Source organism: Orcinus orca, chromosome 5, assembly GCF_937001465.1.
Source record: "Orcinus orca chromosome 5, mOrcOrc1.1, whole genome shotgun sequence".
Taxonomy (NCBI): domain Eukaryota; kingdom Metazoa; phylum Chordata; class Mammalia; order Artiodactyla; family Delphinidae; genus Orcinus; species Orcinus orca.
In genome coordinates this window covers 49,448,500-49,471,381 of record NC_064563.1, presented here as the reverse complement: position 1 = coordinate 49,471,381, position 22,882 = coordinate 49,448,500, and the positions used below count along the sequence as shown (strand labels likewise).

General features: G+C 37.7%; 1 pseudogene; it reads right to left on the bottom strand.

Moving 5' to 3' along the window:
• Window positions 1-18,233: 18,233 nt before the first annotated feature.
• On the bottom strand, window positions 18,234-19,086 carry LOC101286665 (phosphomannomutase 2-like; annotated as a pseudogene).
• Window positions 19,087-22,882: the final 3,796 nt, after the last annotated feature.

The following is a 22,882-nucleotide window of genomic DNA, read 5'->3' as shown; positions in this document are numbered from 1 at the left end:
TTTCTTAGAGAATTTGCTTCAGAAATATTGCAATTGTAAATTCTTTCTCTGTCCCTTTGAAATGTATATAAATCTCCCAGCCTCTTGACCTCTTGCCAGTTTTACTACCCAGGAAATGTCTTTCTCAAGGATCTGGGAACTATTACTTTGCAATTAAACATTATAAGAGATAGTGCCTCCATCTCTCAGTCTTGATGGGAAGGTAGGAGCCTAACTATTTTGGGAGCCAGTTACCAGCCACAGATGGCTTAATCCCAGAAGAAAACATTTCAAACTGTAGGATAACTCTACAAGCTTGACACATCCCACTGGTCAACCCTCCCCCAAAGTCCTCCTGTACTTTTTCACTAGCTCACCTCAAAACTTAGAAACATTCACATCTTTTATTTCAGGGGAGTTGAGTTCAGTCTCTCTCCCCTATTGCAGTAGTCTTATATAAAGTCTTTCTTGACTGTTGAACTTTGTTCAGTGCAATATTTGCTTTCACAGCCTAAACCAAAATTCAACACTTCTTAAAGTGCCTAGGGCACATTCACATTTATATTAATATTCTACTATCAATATCATATCAGGAAAATACAAATGTTTTCTTGCAGCAGATATTCCTCTGAAAGAGTGATTCCCTAGTGAAGAGGGCAGTAAAACTTGAATTTATGAGGTGTTGACTATCTATTTTTTAGTATTTTTTTCTAATATCTTTTACACTTTAAGCAGATGGTAATTTTCATTCTCGTGTTAATCTCAAGTTTTTGGAATTTTTCATTTTTAGCATTTCTTAATGTTCCATAGTATTTTTTTTCTTCCCTTCCACATCAAATTTAAATTTTCATGGGCATACTCTTTTCCTGATAGAATGGCTGTAAACAAATGGATTCCCCCATTTTATGTGTAGGATGTTTTTTCTTTTTTTCTCTTCTTTCCTCTCCTCTTTCCTTTTCTTTTTCATGAATGCAAAAAAAAAAAAAAAGAAAAAATAAATTAGATACAGATTCTTGTACAGTGGTCTAGGAGTCACTGGTGATATAAAAGATTGCCTATACATCTATAATGCAAATTTCATTATGCTGTTAGGCCTTTGGGAACAAAAAATAGCATTTTCTCAGAAAAAAATTTATCATGAAGAATAGCTTAAACTTCAGGAATCCTACTTGCAAGGACCCCTTTGAAGGCACTCTAGGTAATTTTATATTATTTTTCTTAAAGACAGTTTCCACAGGAGGAACAAAACTTGGTTTAGTTGTTATTTTTCACCACATCAGTGGAAATGAGTCTTTAGTCTATAGCCCCAGGCACAAAACAACATTTTTAGTCTAAGAGGACTCTTCCTCCCCCCACTGCCTTTAAAGATATTCTACTGGCTTTCTTTAGTTGAAATGTGCTATCATTGTATTACAACATTGTAATATGCTAATTCTGAAGTTACTATCTTTGTGCAAGGTAATAAGTGAGTGAAAAACTCAAATGCTAACATCTGCTGTGGCATTTCAATTTTAAACCAAATATGTGTATAATATTCTCTTTGGTAAGTGAATTAACAGTTTCACATAACCATGAAAGATAAAATTTTAATAATCTCCTTTGGAGTTGTCTCTTTGAAGTCATGTGCAAAATATTAAGTGAGAATTCTAACAGAACACTAGTCCTTCTTTTAAGATTTTTGAAGTTTTCAAAGACAGAGAGTGAATACCATGTCCTTCCTCTCAGGTCATCTGGTGTTACAGCCAGTTAGAGAGGCAGCAATTTTCTTATCTTAGAGTACATTGAAGGCTACAAAGGAATGCCTCGAATTCCAGAGCACCTAAGGTTCTTGATCATTCGTTGGCACTGCTATATGGAATTCTACTTTTTCATGTATATTTTTCAATGCCTGAAAAACATTCTTTTTCTAGGGTGTCTTTCAATCATCTTTTCAACCTCTTTTTGACTCACTATCCCTTGGAAGAACAAAAATTCCAACTATCCTATGCTAATGTCTTAATGAAAAGTATTTGATTTATCACATTACATTATCCCTCCAAGGATGTCAGTTTTAGTAAATTGAGTCTGGCTTGGATCCTACCTAAAGAAATTGAATAGTGGAATGTTTGGGGACACTGTCCCACTTAAGTTCAGGCAGAGGGAACAAATGAGAAGGCCCTGGGGAGATCGTCTCACTTACTGTGTTTAGGGAACAGGCAAGAGATCTAAACTACTGGAGGAAATAGAGGAAGGTGGTAGGAAATGGGGCGGGAAGTGAGGAGAAGGGCAGATAGGAAGCCATCATAGGGCTTTGAGCAGATGAGTAACATAATCATGATCATCCTTTATTTTAGCAGGAACACTCTAGTTCCTTGGAGGCTAGACTATACAAAGGCAAGAATGGGCATAAAGAAAGCTGTTTAATTATTCCAGGCAAGAGAAAAGAATGGCTGGAGCCTAGTTAGTACCTGTCGAGAAGTAAGAGGTATTATATTTATTATATTTCTAAGCCATAGCCAACAAGATTTGCCAAAAGATAGAGAGGAGTAAACAATGATTTTTACAAGAATTTTCTGCTTAAATAACTGGTTGAATGGATTTATCATGCTCTGAGACAGGGAAAGCTATAGGTCTAAATAGAGAAATAGATCTAAACAGAGAAACAAGAGTTTGGTTCAGGGCATGCTAGGTTTCAGATGCCTATGTGGTCTCTAAGAAAGAAACCAAGAAAACACTTTGTTAAATGAGAGTAGAGTAGTAGGGAGATGTCTAAATTAGAGATATGAATTAAGTTGTTTCCAGAATAAAGATGGTATATAAAGTCATAGGACTGAAAATTACCTAGAGATTGTGTGTAAATCTGGACTGAGCCAAGCCAGCACTCCAGCCCTGAGACTTAATTTGATGTTTAAGTCTGTCAATTTTATAAAGGTCTGTGCTTATTGCCAGACCTTTATAAAATGACTTCCCTATCCTTAAGTTTCTAACCTTGATTCATCTCCCATTCATCTGTAATTCAACACAATTTTTTCCTCAGGAGAAGTAAACCAAGCCTTTTTATAGTTGAGAAAATCTTTTGGTGTCCTCACAAGTAAATGATTATTTCATTGAATTTATAATATCACCATTTAAATATATTTTTCTCAACTCCATAGAATTCTCTACAGAATGAAAGTCTAAGAGCAACTAGAGTTTTGTTTTTATGCATATAATCTATATCTTTTGTTTGGGTGTTTGCTAGATTTACACGTACATGCAAGCATACTTATAACTCACAGACTAAATAATGGAAGCCCAAAAGACAGCCATTTTCGAATCCTTGGAACTTGTAACAGTTGCCTTATATTGCATAAAATAATTTTGTATAAGTGTTTAAGTTGAAGATCTTGAGAGAAGTAGATAATATTGGATTATCTAGGTGAGCAGTAAATGCAATAACATGTATCCTTATAAGAGAGAGGCAGAGGGAGATTTGACACACAGAAGAGAAGGCGATGTAACCACAGAGGCAGAGTTTAAAGTGATGCAGCCACAAGCCAAGGAATGCCAGAGGCCACCAAAAGTAGAAGAGACAAATAACAAATTCTTCCCTGGAGCCTATGGAGGGAAGGTGGCCCTGCTGACACCTTGGTTTTGACACAATGAAACCGATTTCAAATTTCTAATCCCCAGAACTGTGAAAGAATAAATTTCCATTGTTTAAACCTTAAGTTTGTGTTACTGTATTACAGCAGCCATAAGAAACTAATATATAAAATAAAATTTCACCAAGATATATCTAAGTATTATTTATCTAACATAATTTTTCCTAGGATTTCAAAGCTACTTTCAATCTGCCAGCTAATATACACCTTAATTTGGTGAAAGTTTTCATGTGTATATCTTTCTGTTATTTCTGCTTTGTCTGCTCTGTTCTTGCCTCCCATAGTCCTATTATACATGAGTCAAATTACCTTAATCTGTCCCCCTTTACCCTCGCTTTAATTTTTCTTTATTCCTTTCCTTAGAAATACTCTGATTTGGGAAAATTTCCTTCTGGTGTTTGCTCTTGCTCCCAGATTTGTCTTCTGTAACTAATCCATTATTTTTATTACCACAATTATTTTTATTAAATTTTATAATTTTTTGCATCTCATATAGTTTTTCTTATTTCAACTTATTCTCTCTTTATAATTCATTGTTACAATTTCATAAGTATAAAAATTCCTTTGATCTTTCAAAAATAAATTTTTATATGTTTATAAATACTCTAAAATTTTCTTTTATTTCTGCACTAGCAGAATTTCAAAACAGGCGATAATTCATCTGAAAGCCTGAATTAAAAAAAATTTTTTTTTAATTCTAAAAAAGTAAAGGGGTATAGGTTGGAATTATGTGTGACATCTGTGCAGAAATTTCTATGCTGGAAAAAGAAAAAAAAACTACATCCTCAAAACCTGTGAATCAGTGTGTCAGAAATCTTACATCAGAAACTCAAAGAGATATATCACTCAAGAAGAAATAACTCAGCTATGGTGATATCAACTGATGATCACACTATTGGTATTCATTGTCCTGTAGAAAAGACTACTGAAAATGTTTCAAATAATAGTCACAAGAACTGTAAAATTATTTTTACTGGATCACAGCACTAGTTTTCATTTTGAGTAGGCACTTCCAACAGTAATTTTATTTTTGTTGTAATAGAAGCTCAATAACTGTCAGATATACCTTATATAGTATGCCTATATGTTCAGCAGCATTTAAAAACTCCATTTTTCACTGAGATGTTTTTTTCGATTAAGTCAAGAGGCATGGTGCCGGTAACTCTGAGATGGAATAAATCAACTCGTGACTCGGGCATAGTAAATTCACCAAATGCTTCTTCTTTTTATTGTTTTAAAATAGCCCTCAAGGGCTTCCCTGGCGGCGTAGTGGTTAAGAATCCACCTGCCAATGCAGGGGACACGGGTTCAAGCCTTGGTCCGGGAAGATCCCACATACCGTGGAGCAACTAAGTCCGTGCACCACAACTACTGAGCCTGCACTCTAGATGCTGTGAGCCACAACTACCGAGCCCACGTGCCACAACTACTGAAGCCTGCATGCCTCTTGTGCTCCACAACAAGAGAAGCCACAGCAATGAGAGGCCCGCGCACCACAATGAAGAGTAGCCCCTGCTCGCCGCAACTAGAGAAAGCCCGCACGCAGAAATGAAGACCCAACGCAGCCAAAAATTAATTAATTAATTAAAAAAATAGCACTCAAAATGAATAAGTGGGAACCACTAAGCGAAGAGATTGTAGATGCCATAATTAAATATCAAAATGTATTTTAAATATGATAATATTTTTCAGTAATAAACTAAGGAAATAATGACCTAATTCAGTAAGTTCTAAGAAAAATTCTTGCCTCATGCAAAATTTCTGCAAATTCTTGGTCCCAAAACTGAACTCATTGAAATTATGAAACTGAGGCAGGAGATTGATGGGCCCTAGGCTGAGCAGCTGGAGTTTGTCCCCTGTGGACAGATACTCCAAAATAGCAGGAGGGAGGAGAAGCTGAGCCCTGCCCAGATCAGAGACCACATATATCTCATTCTTGAAGTCAAGGAGACCTTCTCGACTCTACATTCACAGAAAGGCTTGTTGGAGGTCAAAAGGGAGTGATGTCAACCTACCCATAGGCCTCTTCACTATAATCCGTCTTGGCTAAGAGATGCGCATGCACACAGGGAAGGACCCTGAGATATACCAAATACGGACTCAGAACCAGGCAAAGCAAGATGATTGGCCAAAGGAAACCCAGAAGAAATGCCCCATATAAGTGATTCAAGCTACCATGAGAGTGAGACCTCTCTCTGAGCTCACCCCTGTGTGCTTATTGACATGTACTATTTTTCCTCTTAATAAACACTTTATTTGTTTCACTACTTTCCGTCTTTGTGGGAATTCATTTCTACAAAGATGCAGGGCCAGGGCCTTGTCACTAGCCAGTAGTCTAGTGCCATGGCCTGACTTCAATCTCTGGCTGGGAACCAACATCCTGCTTCAAGCCAGTGCAGGCCAAGGCCACCCAAGATCAAAACCAGCACAGGATTTACAGGAAAATGCTAGAATCAAAAGAAAAAAAAATCAGGAAAATAAAGGATGGACAAAAAACACCCACTATGAAAAAAAAAATTCTTGGAGCAGATAAAAATTGTGACCAAATATATTGTCATTAAACTAAAAAATCTTAATAAGTAATTATATAACAAATAGTTCAAAGCAGAGATAAAAGAATTCAGGAAAGACATCATAAGTAACAGAGATACAACACATGAGTCAGCAAAGCACCAGACAGAAGGAGGAAAAAATAAAATCTCAGGTAGGAAGCCCACATTAAGAACATCATAAAAGAGAACGATCCTGGCTGAAAACACACTGACAATATGACAGGATTGGAAAATAAACAAAATAAGATAAAAGGAAAGCAGGAGTAAAAAAAGACAAAGATGAATAGGAACGATTGAAGAAGGAGATACAACACAATCAGCTTGCTAACTGTGAAAACTGAAACAGGAGGACAAAAAAGAATTGATGATGTAATTCAGGGAAAAAAGTATGTTAAATACAAACTTTTTGCCTATAAATTGAGTAAGGGCACTATTTCTCAGGGAGAAAAAAATGTTAGAGTAGTACAGTATCCTAGGACTTCTCCAAGACTTTAAAAAACTTCTTTGTGAGAAAGATTAGAAAACAACATAAATGTCCACTAATAGGAAGGTGTTAAAGCTAATTTGGTTTATTCAGAAAATGGAATACCATGCAGCAGTTGGAATAGGTAATTGACTCCTTATGTGTTGATATGGAAAAATCTCGAAGATTCTTTTAATTGAAAGATATCAATGTGAATAATATTAAAGATGTGTTATTGAAACAGAGCAGGACCCTATGGCCCTTGCCCCCCCCACACCATGTCCTCAGCCTGCCTTTTGTCTGTGGAAAAACTTTATCCAAAGAATAAGTTTAATCAGACAAGTGAGAAAATGCAGAAACAAAGGAAAACAGTCAGAGACCAAATAATAATAGTTTAGTCATTGAGCATAATCAAGGACCTTTAGTTCCTCCTCAAGGGCTACAGATAATATTCTGAGCCATACCCTGTGAGCCATCTTATAGATACTAAAACCTCCAGCAGGTGGAAGAAGTCAACTATGTGATGACCAGGCTGTAGCCATGACATAAGCTGCCACAATTCTGAGAACTGGCCTCAAAGAAATTGGAACAAACCAACCCTGGAACTGAAGATTAACTGTACTTAAAACAATCCAATTGACGCTGGTCAGACCACTGATGACCAATTTCAAGATGACTGTCAGAGCTGACTGTATTGTTTCTGCCTGTAGCCCCCTCCTTTTGTCTATAAAAGCTCTTGCCCACTGATTGTCGGGGGAGGGGGGGAGATGGCCTCTGGACAGGTGTCCACCCTCCCCCTGGTTGCTGGCATCCAAAATAAAGAAAACTTTCCTTTCCACCAACCTGGCCTCTTTATTAGGTTTTGAGCGGCGAGTAGCCAGACCCCACTTTCGGTTACATTATTATTTCTATTTAAAAGCAATATGTTTGGTATCTATGCTTAGATATACATAGATGCTCTCTGGGAACACGTTTTAAAAGTACTATAGCAGTGAATACCTCTGGGGAAGGAACTAGATGACTGTGATAAAAATGTCAGACTGAGAATTATTTGTCATGTTCTGTCTTTGAGTGCCTTTTATATTTTGTAGCATGGGCATATATTACCTATTCAAAACAAATAATAACACGTAATTGTAAAAAGGCAGCCAAACCTGTTAAATTATTTGCAGGGAAAAAAATATATAACAACAACTGAATACCCATACTGTTGCTTTTGACAGGCATTTTTCTGCAATATCAAACATGTTAATACCTTTGTTACCAAAAGCTCGACCTCTCTGTACACTGGTGCCAAATCAAATCTCGGAGACAGAGTTTTAGGTGAAGTAGGAAAGGATAGCTTTATTACTTTGCCAGGCAAAGGGAGACACACCAGGGGTTTCTGCCTCGAAAAACTATGTGTGCCAATCCCAAAGGATTTGATGAGGGGTTTTATAACAATAATTCAAAGGTGAAGTCTCTGACAAGATTAGGGTGTGTGCAGGGCCTGCACTCCTTTAATCTCGTTTCAGGTGGCCTTTGGTCTCCTAATCTTGATGAGCTTCTCTGGTCCCTTCATTCTTGCCTCAGGTGGTTTCTTGGCCGCTACCCACCTTGATTAGTAACTGCTTGAATCCACCTTTTGGAACTCAGGGAAGGTCATGAAGGCTGGAGTCTTGCCTATAAGAAATGGGGGACAAAAGGGCCTCTGTGCCTGGAAGCTCCACAGGGCTTCACGCGGTTTCACCTTCAATTACTTAGAGTAGTACTTTGCTGCTAACTCATTCTGGAGGATCCATGAAGGCAGTGTCATTCAAAATTATATATTTGGCAAAGAAATTTACTAAAGTCCTTCAATGTCTATGGATAACTGGTAACACCTGCCCTTAACATTTCCAGGCCAAAATGGCTCTTCCACGCTCCGCAGTGCAGAACTCTGGGATCTCAACCAAGGCATTGATTCTTTTACAGGAAAAAAATATATATAGACAATAGGACTCCTTAAATGAAAATACAATTTATAGTCTTTAATTTCCAAAATGAGCACTTACAGTTTGCTTCAATCAGTATCAGAATGTACCTATATCCTGGGTTTTTGGAACACATGAAATGGATGTGAAGACTTGCCCAAAACCCAGGCCATTTCACCCCCTTAAAAGATAAAGGAAAAGAAGCATCAAAATTTGAATAACAAACATACCCAGAGAGAATTTCTTTGACCTTCTGTTACCCCTATACATTCCCTTCCTCCCTTTTTCTGTTGGTAAGATAGAAGAGGAGGTTAACAAAAAGCAAAAAAGTCATAATACCATGCCCAGGCAGATTCTTTGTCAGATAATCAGGTCTGTTTTCTGATCAAGATAAAGCCACTTTTTCTTAGAATGTTCACCATACTCGCTTCTGCAGTTTCTGAATAAAGCAAGTATGACTCTTATACATAAGATACTGTTTTTTGCTCCACAGCAAAACTTTCTCCCTCAAGAAGCAGTGCATTGATTTCCATTCTGTTGCAAGTTCCTTATCCATGTTTCCAACTACTCAGAAGGTCTTATTTAGAGGAACACTATGACACCGTATGCCTGGAGGATGACTTAGGCTGAATGGTCACAAATGGCCCCCCAAGTCAGTGATCTAAATCTGAGATGAAAATAACAAGAATGAGATCATCACACAGATTTCTGAGGAAGAGCACTCTAGGTTAGTGCAAAGACCTCAAGGCCATAATAAGCTTATTGTGTTTGAGGAAAAGATTAGAATTTAGAAAGAATAGCATGAGCCACAGGAGATGAAGTTGAATCGTGTAAGGTCATATAAGAGCATTAGGACTTTGCATTTTATTATAAATTCAATGGAGAGCTATTAGAACAGTGATAAGTGGAGGAATGACATGATCTGATTTAGATTTTGAAAGATCATTCTGACTTCTGTGTGGCAAAGATTCTTGGGAAAGGTGCCCCAAACAGAAGCAGGGAGACCAATAAGGAGGCTATTAAAATACTGCAGACAAGAAAAGATTATGGCTTGAAAGTTTGGATGAGAAGGTGGAATACGCTTTGAAGGTGAAAACATCAGAGGTTTTTAATGGATTGAATACGGGGTATGAAGAAAAAGGAAGACTTAAGAGTGACTCTAAGATTTTTGTTTTGATTAACTCAGTGTATTATGGTGAGGTGAGATGGGGCAGCTGAGATCAGGAAACTCAAGAAGTGGAGCCAGTTCATTAGTTGAGGGTGTAAATCAAGTGTTCTTTCTGACATATCATTCACACTGCCTATGTTTAAATGAACCTCATAATCCTTAGGAAAAATTATTATTTCTTCATTTCTGATCCAAGAGGATCTCTGGAACCACATCTCTAGTTAACCGTAATAAACATATGTAAATCCCATTTTCCAAAACAAACCTACTCTTCCATTTCCCTTTGTCCAAACTATCTACATCTGCACACTTTCCTAAAGAAAGTCCCATCCTATAAGTCCCAAGTATATATCAGTTTCTTTCTGTTGCCTTCCTTGGCCCTTATCAGGCACAACTGCCACTCCCCCACAAGTATCACTTCATTTTATTCCTTCTTTTTAGGAGAAGGTATCACACTAACATTTTCATCAACTCTACCATGTGTTCCTCAAGGGTAAGTCTGTCTCTAATTTATACTAAGATTCCTGGAAACTTGCCCAGTGCATAAATTCTCACCACAGACAAATTTTCTTACATTCTCATGCTGAAAAACAGCTCACAAGTAGTATTTTAGACCCACCCACATATATAAATAGCAATCATTCTCTCTAGGTACATCTTCGAGTACATAGGACCAAGGAATGTTTGGAAAATCAAATGTTTAATTTAAAAACTAATAGTAAATATATGATTTTTTTATTAAAGAAAACCTCACTTTAAATGTATTTTTATTTCTGTTGTAGAAACATTCCATTTTTTATTAGGAAGAAAAAATACTATCTTCAAGTTTCTCAGTTCCCACTCGTTTGTTGGTAGTAAGTATTGCATGAAGGAACACATTATTTCTATATTAAATTTGCACATTTGTAATTAAACAAAAATGGTTTCCTTGCAAGTCTCAGATTTAGGTCAAGAATCTGACAGTGATTCAGGGGCTAAGAGGCAATGAAAGCAGTGAGTCTGGCTCAACTGTGGGCCTCAGTGCAGAAAAGGATGAGTGCCAGCTGAATGAGTATGTGCTCTTCCTCTTCTTTTTACAACTGTGTGGGGACTGCCAAGATCTGTATATTGCTGGCAGGCAAGCAGAGCCACTCCAAGCACCTGTGTTGCAAAATTCAGCAACTGTGCAATTGCTATTACCCATCCATCTGTGAGGAGGGTATTTGCCACATGTCAGTTGACTCACATAAGGGGAATTGGAAGGGAAATTCCATCAGATAAGGAGGACAGCAAAATTAATCGATAATTTTTTCTTCTTTTTGACTGAAAAAATATAGCAAACATGGATGGAAAGTGAGAATTATACAAACGATTTGAACAGATTAGTAACAGCTGTTTCGTGACAAATGGAAAAACTTTAATTCAAAGAGAAAACATAAATAATATTGTATCATTTGAGGAACAAAGATTTTACTGTTTTTAGTGATGCATTACACACGAATGAAGTACCAGAGTCACTAGTCCAGTATAGAAATAAAAGAATGATGTCATCCCAAAGACTCTAAAACATTAAGTGAGGTTCATTATCTTAGATTCTTAAATAACAAAATCTCAATTACTGAAAATCAAAAAATTCAGACTTTGTTGTGTCATAACTTGTCTAAGCTGAAGTTGGGCTGCATTATCAATGAAAATGGGCTTAATAAAAATATCAATAATGTAAAAAATACTTATGGGAAAGTATTGAAACCTCTTTTAAGTACAGACATTTTTAGCATATTTTAGTCTGTGAATATGCTAATAATATGCAAATTTAAATAATATGCAAATTATACGAATAGCAATCCCCACTTAGATTTACTGAGCATGTGACTGCAGTGGAGGAAGTGCTACAAGTGTCTTATTTTACTTCCTTTGAAGCTGTTAAGGTTCTAGAACTGGGGCTCAAGGTAATTACCTGTCTTAACCATTCAACAAAATGACCTGTTTAATATTTTTTAAAATAAGTTTTACTCCCTTTATATATAAATATATATATATATATATTTTTTTGCGGTACGCAGGCCTCTCACTGCTGTGGCCTCTCCCATTGCGGAGCACAGGCTCAGCGGCCATGGCTCACGGGCCTAGCCGCTCCGCGGCATGTGGGATCTTCCCAGACCGGGGCACGAACCCGTGTCCCCTACATCAGCAGGCGGACTCTCAACCACTGCGCCAACAGGGAAGCCCCCTTTTATATTATTTTGTGGCATAATTCTATTTTTTAAAATAAGTTTTACTCCCTTCATATTATTTTTCTGGCATAATTCATAGTGGTGCCTATTAGGCAGTACTTGATAAACATCTCAGTACTTAAGCTATTGAGACAGTACAATCCAATAATATTGTATTATGAACTACATGTAGAATACTGTACTAGCTGAGAAAATCAATAGAACATAAAATACCCATGGACTAGGTCAATGAGAAAGGACTGAAGGATAAAAACAAATATTTGTCATGACAAGTTTCAGGTGGAAAATGATAAATTCGGATTTTATAAGGCCGGGTTTCTGGCCAGATCTATTAAATGGCAAACTTCCCATATATTTGCTTTAGTCTCTCCAACTTTTAAAAGGACATTTATTAAAACAAATTCTAGAAGAACATACACCAAATATCTCTGAATAGTGAGTATACAGATAATTTATATTTTCAGATTTTGCTCTTTTGTATTTAAAAATACATAACTCATCATTGTGGAATTAAAAACTTGAAAGGAATGTTTAAGATGACCCACTGTAATCAATGAGAAAGGTACATGTTGAACTTAGAAACTCCAAAGGCAAATGAGTTTAAACCAATGTAAAATACTATCTAAAGTAGTAGGCATAGAGATTGTTCTAGATTCTCAAGTGTATAGAAATACTAATTGAGAATGCATTATGTGAGGAAGTGCTGATTCATTTAGGTTTTTTTTCCCAATATTTCACTGGGATAATTTTCAAACATACAAAAAAGTTGAAAGAACTTTTCTGTAAAAATTCATATATATACTATGTCAGTGCTGCAATTAACATTTCACTATATTTGCTTTATCACAGACCTATTTGTCTATATTCATCTACACATCCCTCTAGCCATTGATTCATGTATATTATTTTTTGATGCATTTCAAACAAAGTTACAGACATCAGTATGGTCCCACAAATATCTCAACAGGCATATTATTAACCAGAGTTCAATATTTATTTCTAGTGCTTTTTTGTTATTGCTGTTGAGGTAAAATTTATATACCTTAAATGCATAAACCCTTAGTATCCTTTCAATGAATTCTGACAAATGCATCTAGATACTAATTTTAAAAGAGCATAGACTCATATTAAGCTCATCTTGTTATCGTTATTTTCTCAATAGCTTCCCAGGTTGGTGGGTTGAGGGCAATAAATGAAAATCAAACATTGTTTTTATGGATGAGGGAATTTTTTAGACAAATGATATCTTGTCAATCTGGCCCTATTACTATATTTTCTGGCTTGACTAGTGATAACTTGTCAGATTGGAATAGTGAGACCTCTTTCTCTGGACACAGTAGCAGGACCCATTGTGGTTAGACTAGGAGAGGTACTGACACCAACTAGACCAAATAGTTCCTTAGTAAGGCATCCAGACATTTAACCTTTATCATGGCATCCCTCCACAATAGGGATTCTAAACTTGAAAGCTAACAGTAGTCATTTTCAGGTATGAGAGGAGGTTGTTCAGCAGCAAGACTGAAAAAGGAAACAGCCCAAAGTGACCATTAATGAGAAAGCTCTAATGGCAATCATATTGGTGGCTCCAGTTCTTTTCCTGAGGTCTGTCCACATGAGGCCCTTGTGACCTGTGAATTACCCTTATATTCTATTCTGCTAATAAATTTTCCTTTTTGATGAAGCAAGTCCCAATAGGTTTGTTATTTGCCAGTAAGAGTAATAATTATTCTATTAACTATAGGTAGATGATCCTGATCAGAAACCTCTTTATACCCACATTACAGAGTTATATGACAATTTATTAAATGTGGACCTCAACTATTTTCTAACTATAATCTTTCATGTAATTAATACTGAATTTATTCCCTCCTTAATACATAACGCTATAGAATGATGTGCTGCTGCTTTTTTTTTTTTTTTTTTTTTGCGGTCCGCGGGCCTCTCACTGTTGTGGCCTCTCCCGTTGCGGAGCACAGGCTCCGGACGCGCAGGCTCAGCGGCCATGGCTCACAAGCCCAGCCGCTCCGCGGCACGTGGGATCTTCCCTGACCGGGGCACGAACCCGTGTCCCCTGCATCGGCAGGCAGGCTCTCAACTGCTGCGCCACCAGGGAAGCCTGATGTGCTTCTTTTTAAAACAAAGAATGCCTTCTTGTACTCTTAGAAGTAGCTGAGAGACCAAAAGGATTAAGAAGTACTGAAGAACCATCTCATCTTCATTTAAATTACTATCCATTTTATCTTCTCCACCCTGTTTCTGTAAAACATCAATAAAGCTGTAAGTCTTATGTCAATGTAAATGTGTGTAGCTTTTGGACTCTCCAAGAGATTGACTCCAAATATGGTATTTTCTTGCTACAAGTAATGTGTGTATGAGAGGCAATAGCTCGTCTCTGCAAGCTCTAATTCCATAATAATTTATTCCAAGGCCTTGGCAGCTAATGCTTCACTCACTATTAATAGAAAACTGTGCAAGTGGCGTAGGTGGTCCTTTCAGTTTAGTGATGCTGCAGTTAATTTCTTTAATTTATAAAGTATTTATAAATCTCATCTTTGCAAAGCTGCTGAAACTGTGTAGGCAGAAACCAGTTATCTCCTTATCTCACAGCCTTCCAAATTGTATCCTCTCCTATAGCCTACATAATCACTTGCACTCCTCTCACTAAATCTGTGTGACCCCATCTGTTACTTTATATCTTGTGAAATAGCTGATTATTTATATGGCTCATGACTAAGGATTATTTTGTTATTCTAGTTACTCTAGAGCAGGTTTTGTTACAGAGGGCTTGGTACAATTCAGATTCCTGGGCTCTATGTCAGCCCAGTAAAAATCTCTATTTCACCTTTTACCTTTGTGAATTCTCCTCAGTTATATTTGGTAATACCCTGTGCCCCCAAAGCCTCCTTTATCTGATACTAGTAAAACCATATCAGCTTTTCGTCACACTCAGTGTTTGCTTGGTATGTCTTTTCTCATCTTTTTACTTTCCTATGTTACAATAAAACTCCATTTATGTTTTGTGAAGTTTGAATTTCATATCATTTTTCATTTATCACATAATATTTTCTTCTTCTGATTTTTTTTAAAATTTTATTTATTTATTTATTTATTTTTGGCTGTGCTGGGTCTTCGTTTCTGTGCGTGGGCTTTCTCTAGTTGCGGTGAGCGGGGGCCACTCTTCATCGCGATGCACAGGCCTCTCACTGTCGCGGCCTCTCTTATTGTGGAGCACAGGCTCCAGACACGCAGGGTCAGTAGTTGTGGCTCACGGGCCTAGTTGCTCCGTGGCATGTGGGATCCTCCCAGACCAGGGCTTGAACCCCTGTCCCCTGCATTGGCAGGCAGATTCTCAACCACTGCGCCACCAGGGAAGCCCTGATTTTTTTTTTTTTTTTTTTTTTTCATTTACAATGTAAACACCATTCCTAGGTTGAGGGCCATGCATAAACAAGCAATGCACCAAATTTAGCCTATGGGGCAGCATTCGCTAATCCCTGCTCTACAATATAAAATTTAATCCAATTTAAAATGCTGGATTCAATATTTATAGTTCAATTTTATTTGCTCAATTGGTATTTATTGATTATCCAAATTGGGAGAAGTGCTGCAAAATTGCAAAGGTAAATAAACAACTCAGGCAGGACTCTGTAATTCCAATAGGGGAAATAACACATTTAAATGTGTAGAAAATCCAATATTAAATGTGGTAAGTGACAAAAGGGCATTATGGAAAATAATGGGCATTGATTTGAGGTTTTGTTGAGAAAGAATTTACATACAGTAAAAAGCACAGGTGTATGGCCTGAGGAGTTTGACAGATGTGTACTGCTGTGAAACCACCATCTCGATCAAGAAAGAAAGTATCTTCAACACCCTGAGAAAATATAATTTGTCTTTTACAATCAAACCCTCACCAAGATCAACCATTAATGAGATTTGCCTCAGATTAGATTAGTATTTTGTGTTCTAGAAATGTATGTTAATAAAATCCTACAGTATGCTCAACAATAATGATGGATTTCTCTAGTTCTCTCTTTAGTTCTGAGAGTTATTATTTATGTTTTGTTGAGCTCTGTTATTAGGTACATACAATTTAATATTTTTAGATCCTCTTGTTAAATTGACTCTCTTACCATTATGAATATTCATTATACCTGGAAACACCCCATGTCCTGAAGTCTACTTTATCTAAGTATAGTCATGTCACTTTTAGTTTGCTGTGTTTACATAGTATAACTTTTCCAATGTTTTTACTTTCAACTTCCCTGTGTTTAAAATTCATCTCTTGTATACTGCATATAGACAGAGTTTTGCTTATTTACCCAGTTTAACAATCTCTGACTCTTAATAGGAGCATTATGTCCACTTATATTTAGTATAATTATTGATATTTGGGGGTTTAATTGTACCTTCTTGCTATTTGTCCTTTTTTTTTTTTTTTTTGCTGTACGTGGGCCTCTCACTGTTGTGGCCTCTCCCATTGTGGAGCACAGGCTTCAGACGTGCAGGCCCAGCAGCCATGGCAACTGGCCTAGCCGCTCCGCGGCATGTGGGATCTTCCCGGACCGGGGCACAAACCCGTGTCCCCTGTATCGGCAGGCGGACTCTCAACCACTGCGCCACCAGGGAAGCCCTGTCCTATTTTTTATCATCTGTTCTTTGTCCTTTGTTTAGCCTTCACTGCCTTTTTATTTTTTTTTTGCCTTGTTTTTTAGGAAACAACAAAATCACTTTAATTTACTACTTTTCACTTTGAAAGGTCATTGCAGTATCATTTGCAAAATTCTACAAGGAAAGATACCACTGGACGGTCATGCCTGGGAATCACTGAGAAAGACAGTCCTGTGTGTAGTAAACAGAGTGGTTGAGCCGGGCAGACTTCATAGGCCAGCATTTCTTCTTTTGTTCTCCCAACCCAATCCTGAGCTAAGAGAAGACTGAGCAGCCAGCAGGTTTGGAGGGAACCAGGTTTATCTGATGCAAGCAACAGTTTGGGGGCTGGGAGGCAGGGGATGCAGAGCACAGGGCTCCCCCTGGCCCAGGATTCAGGTAGGTGACCCCCAGCAGAGGCCACACTGTAGACTGAAGCTGGTCCCAGCACCTATCTGTGCAGGGTTTGGGGGTCTCAACATTGCCAGATACTGAAAAGTGACGTGTGAACAATTATCTTGGGAGCTCTCTTCAGCTGTGTTCTGAACTAGGGCCTTGAGCTGCCTCCAGTTTCACAAAGAACTCGCAGAATGTGGAAGGGAGGAGAGAGGGTCCCAACCACAGCTGCTCTCACCCCTTAAGTCAAAGTCTAGGTGAGGGCCTGAGTGGACAACTTTTATTAAAAAGCCTGCATAGAGATAAAGTGCAGCTCCTATTCCTATGAATAATCTAAGCTCTTACCTGAGAAACTAGAGGCAAATAATGCCTTTGGGAAGCCAGCCAGGTCCAATAAGAAGATACTTTTAGTAAAATTTAACATCCCAAGTTAGTTTCTCCAGACCTGGGATCAGAACCTACATCCAAGGGAAGGGCAGTTCTGCTGGTGCCAGTTCTCTAACCAGAGGTTGTTGGTTTCTATTTCCTCCCATCTCCGTGGTTGCTGAGAACCAGCCAGGGTATTCAAGGTGTAGTGGATACAGAGCTGATCTGCCTTCTGGGAAAGCTGAGTGCAAACTACTTGGGGTCAGTGGTCACTTGGCCAGTCATCTGTCAGCAGCCCGTACTGAGGTCTGCACCTCACAAATAGGAAGCAGGATTGGAAAAGAAAGATTGTACAGAGTCACTTAACTGAATACCACCACAGTGATCACATTCTTCTCAGTTTCAAAGCCCCATCAAACTGACACTCAGGAGGGAGCTTCATTTCAGAAAGTGTTTTTTAGACTTTTTTCCCAGGGTTGAATCATTGTAATTGTCCTGTCCTTTCTTTCTCATCACAAATCCCCCTTTCTGTTATTGATGCAGGGGATCCAAACATAAATATCTGTTACATTTATCACAGGACCCATGAAGAGGGAGGGTCCCGGCACATTTGTTCTTTCTAGAATGATAGGAAGTTTCCCCAAAGCCCAGGCATACTGTGATTGCAAATATGGAGTTGGGGGATAAAGTCTATTGGTGGGGTTATTCCTTTGCTCCATTCTTGACAAGGCTTTTCTTCTCTCTTCTGGCATTGGAGGTGGAAGGCCTCACGTGTTTGGGGATAGAGGGAGGTTTCTCTGCTGCATGAGGATATCACTGTCAGGACCCTATGAGTTGACTGAACCCTGTGGAGAGCCTGGCCTGGGCTGGGTCATGTGGGCATATGAAGGGGAGACCTTGGGTTTGGCCACCGAATGCCCCTGTCAGGCTCATTAGCTCCCTCTTCTTCCCACAGGGAAAATGACCATGAGTACAAGAGCTCTTCACAGATCTTTCCTGTGTCCTCAGGCACAGACTCGTGTGGCCTGCAGTTCCCAGGTCTGTGAAGATCTCATGGTCGTTCCCACCTGCCACAGTTTTGTCTCCAAAGAAAGAAATGGTCTTATAACCATGATTTTCCACATGTCCCAGGCAATACCTCTTTCTCTATCGATCCCAAAAGACCTCAAAGCTGATTTGGCCTCCTACAGAAAAGGTGAGGCCTTTATTTGCAAATGCTTTCCACAGATCTGCTACACATTTTTGTCTTATATTTTATTTCTTTATAATGCATATAGAACTCCATGTGTTCTTTGGGGCTGCAGCTTCTTTCAATAGAGGATGAATTCACATCTCATTTAGAATTTCAATGAAAGCACCCCTTCTTCTTCAGGAGTTTGGTTTCTACAATGTAGCTCAGACAGTCATTGATTAAATCTTGGATTAGGGCCTTACCAAGGTGACCTTGAATATTCTGTTTATATAAGAGTTGCCCATCTTTGTATGCTATGAAGCCATTTCCTGGAAACACATAATCATATTTTTTTAACCATATCATTTCCCAGCTTCACCTGCACTTTATCGAAATTCAACCTGCCTACGACTCAGATTTTGATCTTCTGCCTCAATTTTTGTAGAATGCCATTTATTTCCTTAGTAATTTTCTGCTGAGGGGGCAGCAGGGTCCAGCCCACACCAAGGAGGCAGAACACTGGGCCAGGAGCCCTCAAGTCCCTAGTTTCCATCCCCTCCCTTACTTTCTGTTAAAATAATGAAAATAATTGACTGTTTTTAGTATTCTATTTGATCTCCTACATAGAATTTTATTATTCACTGGTTCAATTAGTTTTATAGTGGTTATTTTAGGGATTACAATGTGTTTCCTTAACTTTTCGCCTACCTTGAATTAATATCATACCACTTCATATAAGGCAAGAATTATTTCCAGTCTCATTTCCTTCAGCTGGATTCACTTCCTGTGGTGACCGTAGCAACTCTGCTCTGTTAGTCCTAGATTCTCTTTGGTTTTGTTTTTCTGAAAGTTTATTTTGGCTTCCTTTTTGAAGAATACCTTCACTGTATATAAAATTCTAGGTAAATGTACAGTTTTTTTTTCCTTATTTCTAACTTTGTACTGTGTACAGAAAGCTTTTAAAGATAGTACAAAGAATTTTTATATATCCTTCACCCAGATTCCCCAAAGGTTAACATTTTGCCATATATGCTTTATATGCTATATGTACCTGTTTCCTTCATTTCTCTTTCAGATTTTTCATCATTAGTGTATAGGAATGCAAGAAATTTCTGTGCATTAATTTTGTATCCTGCAACTTTACCAAATTTATTGATTAGCTCTAGTATTTTTCTGGTGGCATCTTTAGGATTCTCTATGTATAGTATCATGTCATCTGCAAACAGTGACAGATTTACTTCTTCCTTTCCAATTTGTATTCCTTTTCTTTCTTTTTCTTCTCTGATTGCCACAGCTAGGACTTCCAAAACTATGTTGAATAATAGTGGTGAGAGTGGGCATCCTTGTCTTGTTCCTGATCTTAGAGGAAATGCTTTCAGTTTTTCACTATTGAGAATGACGTTTGATATAAGTTTGTCATATATGGCCTTTATTATGTTTGGGTAGTTTCCCTCTATGTCAACTTTCTGGAGAGTTTTTATCATAAATGGTTGTTGAATATTGTCAAAAGCTTTTTCTGCATTTATTGAGTTGATCATATGGTTTTTATCCATCAGTTTGTTAATATGGTGTATCATATTGATTGATTTGGGTATATTGAAGAATCCTTGCATCCCTGGGATAAATCCCACTTTATCATGGTGTATGATTCTTTAAATGTGTTGTTGGATTCTGTTTGCTAGTATTTTGCTGAGGATTTTTGCATCTATATTCATCAGTGACATTGGTCTGTAATTTTCTTTTTTTGTAGTATCTTTGTCTGGTTTTGGTATCAGGGTGATGGTGGCCTCATAGAATGCATTTGGGAGTGTTCCTTCCTCTGCAATTTATTAGTAGAGTTTGAGAAGGATTGGTGTTAGCTCTTCTTTAAATGTTTGTTAGAATTCACCTGTGAAGCCATCTGGTCCTGGACTTTTGTTTGTTGGAAGACCTTTAATCACAGTTTCAATTTCATTATTTGTTATTGGTCTGTTCATATTTTCTATTTCTTCCTGGTTCAGTCTTGGAAGGTTTACCTTTCTAAGAATTTGTCCATTTCTTCCAGGTTGTCCATTTTTTTGGCATAGACTTTCTTGTAGTAGTCTCTTAGGATGCTTTGTATTTCTGCAGTCTCTGTTGTAACTTCTTTTTCATTTCTAATTTTATGGATTTGAGTCCTCTCCCTCATTTTCTTGATGAGTTTGTCTAATGGTATATCAATTTTGTTTATCTTCTCTAAGAACCAGCTTTTAGTTTTATTGATCTTTGCTATTTTTTTTTGTTTCTATTTCCTTTATTCCTGCTCTGATCTTTATGATTTCTTTCCTTCTGCTATCTTTGGGTTTTGTTTTTTCTTCTTTCTACAGTTCATTTAGGTGTAAGGTTAGATTGTTTATTTGAGATTTTTCTTGTTTCTTGAGGTAGGCTTGTATAGCTCTAAACTTCCCTCTTAGAACTGCTTTTGCTGCATCCCATAGGTTTTGGATCATTGTGTTTTCATTGTCATTTGTCTCTAGAAATTTTTTGATTTCCTCTTTGATTTCTTCAGGGATGTCTTGGTTATTTAGTAATGTATTTTTTAGCCTCCATGTGTTTGTGTTTTTTACGGTTTTTTTTTTTTTTTTCGATATGTGGGCCTCTCACTGTTGTGGCTTCTCCCGTTTTGGAGCACAGGCTCCGGGCACGCAGGCTCAGCGGCCATGGCTCATGGGCCTAGCCGCTCCTTGGCATGTGGGATCTTCCCAGACCGGGACACGAACCCATGTCCCCTGGATCGGCAGGCAGACTCTCAACCACTGCGCCACCAGGGAAGCCCTTTTTTATTTTTTATTTTTTTTACTTTTTTTGGCATGTAATTCATTTCTAATCTCATAGCGTTGTGGTTAGTAAAGATGCTTTATATGTTTTCAATTTTCTTAAATTTACTGAGGCTTGATTTGTGACCCAAGATGTGATCTATCCTGCAGAATGTTCATTGTGCACTTGCGAAGAAAGTGTATTCTACTATTTTGGGATGGAATGTCCTATAAATATCAGTTAAATCTATCTGATCTTTTGTGTCTTTTAAAGCTTCTGTTTCCTTATTTATTTTCATTTGGATGATCTGTCCATTGGTGTAAGTGAGGTGTTAAAATCCCCCACTATTATTGTGTTACTGTCGATTTCCTCTTTTAGAGCTGTTAGCAGTTGCCTTATGTATTGAGGTGCTCCTATGTTGGGTGCATATATATTTTTAATTGTTATATCTTCTTCTTGGATTGATCCCTTAATCATTATGTAGTGTCCTTCCTTGTCTCTTGTAACACTTTTTATTTTCAAGTCTATTTTATCTGATACGAGTATTGCTACTCCAGCTCTCTTTTGATTTCCATTTGCATGGAATATCTTTTTCCATCCCCTCACTTTCAGTCTGTATGTGTCCCTAGGACTGAAGTGTGTCTCTAGTAGACAGCCTATATATGGATCTTGTTTTTGTATCCATTCAGCGAGCCTGTGTCTTTTGGTTGGAGCATTTAATCCATTCACCTTTAAGGTAATTATTGTTATGTATGTTCCTATTACCATTTTCTTAATTGTTTTGGGTTTGTTTTTGTAGGTCTTTTTCTTCTCTTTTGTTTCCTACTTAGAGAAGTTCCTTTAGCATTTGTTGTAGAACTGGTTTGGTGGTTCTGAATTCTCTTAGATTTTGCTTGTCTGTAAAGCTTTTGATTTCTCCATCAAATCTGAATGAGATCCTTGCTGGGTAAAGTAATCTTGGTTGTAGGTTTTTCCCTTTTATCACTTTAATTATATCTTGCCTCTCCTTTCTGGCTTGTAGAGTTTCTGCTGAGAAATTAGCTGTTAACCTTATGGGAGTTCCCTTGTATGTTATTTGTTGTTTTTCCCTTGCTGCTTTCAATAATTTTTCTTTGTCTTTAATTTTTGCCAGTTTGATTACTATGTGTCTCAGCATGTTTCTCCTTGGGATTATGCTGTATGAGACTCTCTGTGCTTCCTGGACTTAGGTGGCTATTTCCTTTCCCATGTTAGGGAAGTTTTCGACTGTAATCTCTCCTAATATTTTCTCAGGTCCTTCTCTCTCTCTTTGCCTTCTGGGACCTGTATAATGTGAATGTTGTGTTAAATGTTGTCCCAGAGGTCTCTTAGGCTGTCTTCATTTCGTTTCATTCTTTTTTCTTTATTCTGTTCCACAGCAGTGAATTCCACCATTCTGTGTTCCAGGTCACTTATCCATTCTTCTGCCTCAGTTATTCTGTTATTGATTCCTTCTAGTGTATTTTTCATTTCAGTTATTGTGTTGTTCATCTCTGTTTGTTTGTTCTTTAATTCTTCTAGGGCTTTGTTAAACATTTCTTGCATCTTCTCAATCT